This window comes from Solanum tuberosum, unplaced genomic scaffold (assembly GCF_000226075.1).
Source record: "Solanum tuberosum cultivar DM 1-3 516 R44 unplaced genomic scaffold, SolTub_3.0 scf00373, whole genome shotgun sequence".
NCBI lineage: Eukaryota > Viridiplantae > Streptophyta > Magnoliopsida > Solanales > Solanaceae > Solanum > Solanum tuberosum.
In genome coordinates this window covers 10,887-22,249 of record NW_006239310.1, presented here as the reverse complement: position 1 = coordinate 22,249, position 11,363 = coordinate 10,887, and positions in this window count along the sequence as shown.

The window sequence follows — 11,363 nt, the reverse complement described above, 5'->3', positions numbered from 1 at the left end:
ATTGGTTTATGTGTTTAAGAGGTTCAAGCGGGCTATTGGATGGACTATTGCGGACATTATTAGGATTCCTCCTAGCATTTGTTCTCATAAAATCCAAGTCATGTCGGACATCAAGTCAAGTATTGAGCACCAAAGGTGACTTAATCCACCTATGCAAGAGGTAGTCAAAAAGTAAATCATCAAATGGTTGGATGTTGAAGTCATATACCCCAATGCAGATATTAGTTGGGTCTGTCCTATTCACTGTGTACCTAAGAATGGCAGGATTGTTGTGGTTCCTAATGCAAAAAATAAGCTAGTCCTAATGAGGACAATGACTGTATGGAGGGTATGCATGGAATACCACAAGTTAAATGCCTGGATAGAAAAAGATGACTTTCCGATGCCGTTCATGGACCAAATGATGGATCGTCTTGCTGGTAATGGTTGGTATTGTTTTCTAGATGGATATTCGGGCAACAATCAAATCTCTATAGCTCCGGAAGATCAAGAGAAAACCACCTTCACTTGTCCATATGGGACTTTCGCCTTCAAAAGGATGCCATTTAGGTTGTGTAATGCTCTAGTGACTTTTCAGAGGTGTATGATGTCAATATTTTCAGATATAGTGGAGGACACGATTGAGCTATTTATGGATGATTTCTTTGTGGTAGGTGATTCGTTTGATGTTTGTCTGATGCATCTGACCGAGGTAATGAAACGATGTGAAGAGTGCAATCTTGTCCTCAAGTGGGAAATGTGCCACTTCATGGTGAAAGAAGATATAGTTCTAGGTCATCAGATTTTTCAGAAAGGTATTGAGCCGGTTGATAGAGTCAAAGTTGAGGTAATAGAAAAGTTTCCACCACCTATCTCTGTTAAAGGTGTTAGATGTTTTCTTAGGCATGCAGGTTTTTACCGGAGGTTTATCAAAGATTTCTCTAAAATTTGACACCCATTGTGCAAACTACTCGAAAAGTAGTGTAAGTTTGATTTTGATGATGCTTATCTGAGAGCATTTGGAGAGTTGAAAGCAAGGTTAGTATCAACACCTTTCATTATTTCACCGTATTGGGGGCAACTATTTGAAGTGATGCAAGTGGGGTGGCGCTTGCTATGGTATTGGGACAGAGGCGAGAGAAGCTTTTTCATCCGATTTACTATGCCACCAAAGCTCTGAATATGGCTCAAAAGAACTATACTGTGCCTGAACAGGAACACTTTGTTGTTGTTTTTGCATTCGAGAAATATCAATCCTACTTGCTCGGTACTAAGGTCATAGTGCATACTGACCATTCTGCATTGAGGTATCTGATGGCTAAAAAGTATGCAAAACCAAGGTTGATTAGATGGGTATTGTTGCTGCAGGATTTCGATTTTGAGGTGAAGGATAGAAAGGGGATAGAAAATCAGGTAGGCGACCATTTGTCCATATTAGAGGAGGAAGTTATGGTCAAGTTAGGAGATGGGGCTGAGATTAATGATGCATTCCCTGACGAAAAAGTATTGGTTGCTTCTTCTGATCTTATCCCTTGGTTTGCAGATTTTACAAACTACTTGGCAAGCTATTTGGTTCCGTCGGATTTTTCATTTCACCAAAGGAAAAAGTTAATGCATGATGTGAAGAAGTTCTTTTGGGATGAGCCTTACTTGTTTCGTATTTGTGCTAATGGTATTATTCGACGTTGTGTGCCCGAGGTTGAGATGATGAGTATACTAGAGGCTTGTCATTCATCGCCTGTTGGTGGGTACCATAGTGGTATTCGGACTGCTCATAATATCTTGCAGTGTGGGTATTACTGGCCTGCCATCCACCAAGATGCTCATGATTTCGCGAAGTCTTGTGAGCGTTGCCAAAGAGAAGGAGGAATTTCAAAGAAGCAAGAGCTACCTATGAATCCGATGTTGGTGATTGAGTTATTTGAAGCTGGGTCCTTAACTTCATGGGTCCATTTGTAAGTTCACATGGGATGAAGTATATTCTTATTGCGGTTAACTATGTATCAAAATGGGTGGAAGCAATTGTGCTTTCAATCAATGAGGGAAAAAGTGTTACCGCATTCCTGAAAAATATGATCTTCTCTAGAATTGGTACACCTAGGGAGATAATCAACGATGGAGGTTCTCACTTTTGTAATAAGTTGTTCAAGGCACTGCTAGAGAAATATGGAGTTTGTCACAATGTACCTACTCCTTACCATGCACAGTCTAGTGGGCAAGTTGAGGTATCAAACAGAGAGATAAAGCAAATCCTTGCAAAGACTGTGAACGCCAACAAAATGGATTGGTCAAGAAGGCTTGATGATGCTCTATGTGCCTATCGTACCGCATGCAAGACTCCCATAGGTATTCCCCCCTACCAACTTGTATATGGGAAGTCATGTCGTTTGCCGGTAGAGCTAGAGCATAAGGCAATGTGGGTGCTAAAAAAGTTGAATTTGGATTAGGGCGCTGCATCGAGTAAAGATTTAAGTACATGAATGAGCTTGATGAGTTTCGCCTAAAAGCATATGAAAGTTCAGCCTTGTACAAGGAGAAGATGAAGAAGTATCATGATCAGAAGATTGAAAAACGTGAATTTGTTGTGGGTGATTTGGTGCTTTTGTTCAACTCAAGATTGCGCTTGTTTCCTGGCAAGCTCAATTCAAAGGATGAGGATATCGGGACTTCTTTATTGGCCCTTGGCCTCCCAAGTAGCACCCTCAACTAAACCCATACTAAAAGATCACTCCTCAATATTTTCATGGAAACTACTTCCTTGTCTAAGATCCCTACCGGTACTTCCAAATTAGAGAGGTTCTCATTAAGCAACTCTAGATCACAAGCAACCTCACCAACACCACTCAAAGTCTCATATAAGCTTACAAAACCAGGACTAAACTTCCCAAGCTCACTACACTTCTCAAGGTGAGAATTTCAAGCAAACCTAACATCATGAACATCAAGGACACTCAACGATCTTGCTATCTCAGCACATCATCTCCCCCTTGGGAGTAACCTACACAGACTTTTCTAAGCACCATTACTTTCAATTTTAAGATCGGGACAAGTTATCACTATACTTTCACATCAATCACACAAGATGATTCTAAACCATGGTGAATTACACTACCACCCTTCTTAAAGAAGTCTATTCACTCAACACATCTAGGCATTTACTAAAATACCCTATTCATCAAATTTATCAACATACCCCCAAAACTCATCGTGACTAAGTCGGGTTCTACCATCAAATAAACATAACCATAATGCAACCCATTCCTACTAAAGACAACATCAAAGTCTATAATATCAAGTCTGTCTAGTAACATAGACATAATTGGCATCACAACCAACCTTTCTCCCTCATTCTTTGTAGCATAAGCCCTTCGAGTAGTTATATCCTAAAGACCATAGGATAAGGAATAGGAGAGAAATCTAATAGAGTTAAAACTCAATGGCACAACTTAGAGAATGAAGAAGTAAAGTTTCCTAAACATCTAATAGCCTCCTATTCATACATGTGGCGCGCTTCACATTTATGAACAAGACTCTACTAGACGTGGTTTGAGACATCCTAGAACCATTTTAAACCTTGTGCTCTAACTACCAAGTTTTTCACAACCCAGGGGTACACCCTAGATGTAACATGGCGTACTTGACCCCGAAGGGGTCTCATACAAGACCTTAGCATATCATAACATAAGATAATAGAAAAGTGCAAAATTTTAAAACATTTTCCATACAATCAAAGTCTCATAAAATGAAATGGATGTCTTTAACATTATCACAAACAATCTAAAACACTTTGAATAACTCTTTGAACAAAACTGAAACAATAGTCTAAAACATAAAAGTAAAGACATAAAAGGAAAGGGTGATCAAGTCCTCGATGCTATGAGGACTCACAAAAACTTCTCTTCTTGCTCCTACTAAGAACCTAACCTTAAGAATGGTACTCAAAATGGCCAGACCCTACATTTGATAAGAATGTAGGCAAGAGTATGCATTAGTACAAAATGACTAAATATGATAGCTAGCATAACATCATAAGAGCATAACATAAGGGTTAGTCAACATAGGCCATAATCATAAGAGATACTTCAAGAAACATAAATTATAAGCATAAGAGACAGTAACATAGTCACAAGCATAATCTTGAACATAGGCATCATATAAGCATTAGTCAACATAAGGCATAATCCATAACATGAGAGATACATCATGTTCAAAAGCGTAGTAAATACTTAGATCTTTATATCATAAGAGAACTACTTTTCAAGTAACCTTAAAGCATACTTGTGCAATGCATGAATGAGACCCCATAATCCCATCCACACTAAGTACCACTTTTAGGTCATCATAGTCATACTTACCATCTTTGAATCTCATCCTTAGCTTACTTTACATAGACAAGGGAACACTCACCTTTAGTCACACATGTATTGGAAGGGCCTTTTAAGCTACAATCCAAACTAAGCATACTTAAGCATAAGACATAAGCATATGCAACATATAGATCATCATAACATAAAAGGAACATACCATGAATACCCTCTAAAAATAGTTGTTCAATGCATGAATAAGATCCCATAATCCTACCTATATTAAGTAAAGTTTCTTGAGTAACCATAGTTCATAATTCATATTCTTATTATGGGAATTAGCCTTAACAAACATAGACCATGTGAGCTTAACATGGAATCCGGTATCTACCCCAGACCGAAAAGGGGTTGTCCTACTTTCCTAAGGTAGGACCATATTCTTAGCTTAGGTGGATCCAATAGCTAAGTAACCTATGAGGGTACTGATGAGTACTCAAATTGGACTATTTTAGGGCTATATTTTGATAGAATTAATGTCCTCAAATGCATATTTTATCTCAATATATGATGAAAACCCTTAAGTTTCAGGTATTTGGAGTTTGAGGGAAAGCATGGACACTACTTAGCAAAGAGGAACAAAGGCAGTAGAAAGAACGATGTAATGAAAATCTAATAATCGCCGAACCTATTCGGCGAGTCGCCAAAAGGTCTTATCCTCGCCTTTTGTTCCAGTGTGCTGAGCCCTAAAAGAAAGGATCAAATCGGCGGTGAAAAGGAGCAGTCAACGTAGCGTTGAGTAGTTCCGTAAAGTTGTACTATGTCGCCCAATGATAAAAAACACAACGATGCTAAAGGCTAACATGAGACGGCGCCGAACTAAACCAAAGGGCGGAGCGCCGAGTTGATTGGCGATCCCGACTAACTTCGCCGAGTGATCCTTCGCAATTCATTTTCTAAAAACTATAAATACTAGTTGAAGTTTTATGGCTTAGTATCAGAATATAAATTAGTATTATCAAGTTTTATTATTAAGTTTTAATATCAGACTTAGAATATTCTTTCTAAGATTGGAGAGGATTTTGAAGAACTTGAAGATTCAAAGGGTTTCAACTCCAAGATTTTGGACTTGGGTCTTGTGGATTCTTCACTTTTGACTTTTTTTACGACTTAATCTTGCATATCCATTGATGGAAACAGATATTGGTATACATTTTTACCTCTTTTACATGTGTAGCTAAAACCCCAATTCTTGGGTGAGATTTTGTGAATATGGGTTAGGTCAATTGTTTGGTCTTGCTTGCTGATAGTTTATTTGTTGTTTAGATGTGATTTCGTTTAGTAGTTGTGTTGGAACATAATGAAATTGTAGTTGCAAATATGATTTCAACTTTGTGTTTTCGGCTTGCTCGAGAGAGAGGTCGTAAAACTAAGACTAGTAAATTGATGGCTAGTGGGAGTGGGTCGACAAGAGGTTCATCTCGAGAGAATGAACCCTAGTCCTTTTCCCACACACTCAGCTAGAGAGAGTGAGTGGGCTAAGGCGGAGGATGTTCTTCATGCGACGAGTGGGTGTCCGAGAGGAACCCATTTGATTCGGGGTAAGTTGCTCGAAAGAGAATTCACCCCCACTATAGTCTCTCCTAGTCACAAATATTCAATGGATTTTCTATCAAAAGCATGTACCCAATAGTCTTGTCTAACCCGTATTCCTATCACATCCCAAGAATCCCGTCTCTGCATTCGTATCTCTTTTTAGTTTTGCTGATTTTGCTCATTACTTGCTTACAAACCCCCCATTGATAATTGACACTCATGTCAAACCCTTTAATTTGTCATGTCTTCATTCGATAAAGTCTTTAGCTACGGTTAGTTTTAGCAATTTCACGCTTAACCACTAATTTTCAGGAACCACTCCTTTGGGACTCTACCCCATCCCTTGGTTGGATTACTTTACTATTGTACGATCGTAAACACTTGCATTGGAAGTTGTATCTTGATTACGCAAACATCAAAATGGCACCGCTGCCGGGGAGTGGTCTTATGTGAAATTTTTTGGTTAAGACGAATTTCGCTTTTAATAGTCGTAGTTTACAAACTTTATTTTTAGTTTTGTTTTGCTTTGAAGTTGTTGATATATGCAGATACTTTAAGCATGGCTGAGGGAAATGGTAGTAACTCGGCTGAGACGAGTCAAGAAGTCGAGAGGGACTTCAAGTTAGCCGCACTGGTTACTCAGCTGAAAGAGTTAGCCACCAAAATATCAGAAGTGGAAAACCAGTGCAAGAGACAAGGGAGGTACATACTTCCTCATGAGCTGAAACAGTCTAGAGATAGGGAGAACACTCGTGTCGAGGACACACTCCAAATCATTCTCCAAAAGATCACCAAACAAGATTGAATGTTGGAAGATATGAATGTGAATATTGAAGTGTTGAATCAAATGATTGGCTCCAATTCTTGATCGATCCAGCTGATTAGGACACTCATGAGTTATGCAGTGCCTCCTCTTCACTCAAATGAACTATTGGGGTTACCTAGTAACACCAGGACCAACCCCACCAATGGAGAGTCAGTAAGGACTCGCGTTGTGCCACGACGTTAACTAAGGCGCTTCTTGGGAGGCAACCCAAGGTTTTAAAAGCTTTAGTTTGCTTTTATAAATAATGGTATGTTAGTGGTGCAATTTTAAATGATGAAAGTGTTTGGAAAATGCATATTGGCGAGTAAATGGTCAGTCGGTGAATCGCCGAAGAGGTTGGCGTGCCCGATGAAGATCGCCGTTTGGACCTCACTTTGACTGAAGGTCCTGTAAAACTCAGCGAGGCAAGTGACCACTCGGCGTATCGCCGAGTGGATCGGCGAGTGCGACTAACGTCGTAGAATGGATGCAAACTGGATCGTTTATAATGGCTAAAAGTCTCAGAGTTTGAACTTCTTCACTTTCCATTGCTTTTAAACTTAACAAACTCACATCAAGTTGGTATTTCCAATATTCTTGCTTTCAATTAGTACTTTAGTTGTTGGTTGGTGCTCAGACCTAGGATTTCTTTGCCGCCTAGCTTTTCAATCGTGTTTCAATCGACATTAAGGTTGGTTTCAGAATCCCGAGTTTACATTCAAAAAATTTGTACTCAATTGCAATGATTGTATTGTATTGTTGTGTGCTGGTCCTCTCTGATAGAATTAGAATGCGTAAATGCCTTTTCAATTTGCAAATTTTGCTATTATTATTTTGATCATCAAATGCCATAATTATTTGTGCTTTTAAATGAATGATTTTGCATTGAGTTGTGCTTGCGTTTAGATTGATTTGGTGAAGTCTGAGTAACCCATGTTTGTGCTAAATGAAGAAAATTGCTCAATGATAGAGCGGGTGACAACACTCTTAAGAGCAAATATCGTCAAATGGCTAAATTTGGCAAAACTGGGAAAAATCTGAGTATCTCGAGGTGATGGGTAGTACGGGTCTTGTTTGAATTTCATTTGTCTATGCTTTGATTTTGTTATCGGGGGTTGAATTTGAGAAGATGGATTGAAAATGGGCACGTTGAGCCGTTCGGTGAGCTGGGTCGAGCTTGCCGAACCCCTCGGCGGTTCACCTAATGATCCCATCTCGCTTTTAAATTCATACTTTATGTGTTGTTTGAGTCTGTAAATTTTGGCGAGAAGCCTTTGGTTTCCGAAAGCACTCGTCGACTCACCGAAAGTACTCTTCATCACCCTTTGTATGCTCCATTAAACCTCTATTGCACTGCAGCTTTCGGCGGACATACCCATGATCGTCGAAAGTAGTCGGCGATTCGCCGAAAGGGCCTTCCCATCACCGACTTGATATAATTTTTAAGCCAATCCCTTCGGCCAGCCCGACTCAGCTCGCCAAAGAGGTTCGACGACTCACCGAATGGATCAGCAAACCTATCTAAAATAGATTTTTTGTGTTTATGTTTGAATTTTCTCCTAATTTGTCTCGATCTCTTGCAGATATGGTACACACAAATCTAACTACGCAACCTCAGAAGAAAGCACAGGGCATAACCATAAACGAGGGGAGGTCAAATCCTCCAAAGAGGAGAGGACAAGAATTCCCATCGAGAGATAAAGGCAAAAAAAAAAGCAAAAAGTTAGAAAAGGATTAGCTATTGAAACCCAGGCTAATGTTTCAGAACCAGAAGATGAGCAACCTCTGATAAACCGAAGGGATGAACTCCGGGCCAAATCTTAGTCCACATCCACCAATATTCCCTCAGCTGCCACTCCTCCGGTAACAGATTCCGTGCCAACGCAGACACCTCCAGTGGCCCCTGCACTCCCTATCGTTCCTTCTCATAGACTACTGAAGAGACTGAAAGGTGAGGGGGTACCGACCATTGTAGAGGAGAAGCTATTATCTATTGAGGGCGTAGAAGGCAAGCAACCCGATGTGATTGACACCCTTCGATACCATGAGTTCGGGTAGTTCACAAGACCCCGAGGCCCTTACATTCCTTCTTGGGTTAGGGAATTTTACACAGCTTATGGGGAGTTGGTGCCCAAGAACAAGAAGAGGGCAAGCGAGTTTAGACCGATAAAGTCGGTCATGGTCAGAGGCAAGGAAGTTGGGTAGACCGCTGCACTCTGCACTTTCCTATGAAGGGTTGCCTATTGTTCAATCCCTAGATGACCTGAAGGGTTGGCTGGCTCCTCTTATTTCTGACACCACCCGAGGTGGATGGATGGAGGGGGACCAATTGAGAAGAGGGACTTGAATATCACTGTTAGGTTCTGGTTTGGTTTCATCAGCAACACCATCATGCCATCCCAGAATGAGTCCATTTTGCGCCATCCAAAGGCAGCTTGCCTTGGTTCTATCATGTCCAGGAGGCATATCGATCTGGGGCTGTTGATTTCACAAGAGATGGTCATGCCGGCCAAGCAGAAGCTGACTTCTCTTCCATTCCCAGTCTTGATCACGGAGTTGTGCCAGCGTTCTGGAGTACCTCGGGACACTACAAGGGATATTGAGGTAACCCCATCTTCCTCCACTGACATCCGGCGTATTGAAGCCGAGTTCACACGAGAAGAGGTTGACAGGAGGAGAGCAGCCCCGATATATATTTCTACGGAAGTTGATGTTTACTCGTTACCAGTAAAGGCACCTTCGCCTACTCCAGCCTCTGAGCCTTCAAGTACATCTGCTCCTTTCTCTTCTTCACAGGTCCCAGGTACTTCTTCCTCCTCCCAGCTTGCTAGGATTTCTCAAGGCATGATCCTGAAGATGGTACAGTTGGCCTATTCGGCAGATGTGAGAGATCCATTCCAGGGATGATCGATAGTGCTATCTTGGCTGCAGTGACCCCCCTTACGGCCTCTGTTTATTATCTGGCTACTAGTCACTACTTGTGAGAGCAGACAGGGGGAGACATCCGAGGTTTCATCTTTGAAAGCCGAAGTGGCAGATTTGAGGAAGGACGTAGACTATTTGATGTCTACCGACTTCACCTCATTGATGCGGGGTGCATATGATAAGGATGCTCTTGAGACCTCGGGGATTCCTCCAGCACCGGAGATGTACAAAGGGGTGACACATCATATGAGGAGTCGAATGCAGAGATCGATGATGAGCTGATAGCAGTACATGAGGAGGACATGATGGAGAGCCGAGAGAAGAGCATATTTAGAGATTTGTCAGATCTTATGGGGACAATTGTGCAGCCGGTGATCTAGACATCGCCGACTGAGATGTCCACAACAGCCCTTAGTGGATCTGGCACTGCTATACCTTCTGAGGTGACTACGGGCACTGATGCCCAAGTTCATACTGGTTCACCGGGAACTAAGGCCCCGACAGATGGAGAGACTGCATAGACATGACTTTTCTTACCTCCCTCTCTGTCTTACTTACTTTTACTTTTGGATACTTTTATTCGCATTTGAGGACAAATATTTTTGTTGTGGTGGGGTGAGGGCCCACCTTTGTGCTTATTATTTTGATTATATATTTTGGGTTGTGAGCTATTATTGTGTTATTACACTGCTTTGCGTGGATGTTTGAGCTTGTGGCTCCTTTTATTTTAAATTGCAAAATGATTTTCACCCATCCAAAAATTTTTGCCACCTCTCGTGTGTTGAATGTGGCTGTTCTTTTGTAAAATTTGAGTCTCAGTTCCGATCAATACCAATGACATGAATAGTGCTCTCAATCGAACGAATATGAATGCGCGGCTACGATGAGGCCAAATGAAGTTGCATAGGCAATACGTGAACTCTTTGAATCTCGTTGTGATTAGCCATGTATTAAATTGATTCTCTTGTGATGACTGTTGGACACTAGCAAAAGTGTGGAGTCTTGTTTGACTTTAGTGTCGATGCCTAGTGTGATGAGCTTACCTATGAACTATGCATGATGGATCCTAGAATTTGCCCCGTTGGTCCGGTTGACTAAGTAAGGCTATCTCTTGATATGATCTTAGGCAACTTCGAAGAGTGTAAGACAATTTGACATATACCTCTTTTGTGACCTACTTTGTGAGTGTGTGAACCTCTTGTAAACACCCCTTGAGCCTTACCGTTTTTTTGGAAGAAACTTGATGAACACTAGACCTCTCTTAATCCAATACCTGTAATCCTTTTGATTTGTGGTTGATTGAATAGCCAACTTAGGACAAAAGCCTAAGTTGGGGGTGTGGTGAAAAGAAAAGGGAAAGTCAAGAAGTGCAAGAAAAGTCTCCTTTAACCCTTGGTGTTGAGAAAAATGGAACCCCTCCATATAAAAAAAAAGAGAAAAAGAGAGAAATGAATGAAAAAGAAAGTTGTGGAATAAAGTATAAAAGAAATGGGGTTTCCAAACAATCCATGGAAAGTGAATAATAGGATGACTTATAAGCACTAAAGAAAATGATGAATGAAAAGGAAAGGAAGAGTTGTGAGCACCACATTTCATGAGGATGAAAGTCACTGAGCCGAAATGACCATACCTTTGCACTCATCCCCATTACAAGCCTTGAAAAGACCTTTTTGATCTTGAGTGAGCTGAAACAAATGTTGATAAAAAAATACGGGCAAACCTATGGGTGAAAGTATGCATCATGTTCATCTTTGTGA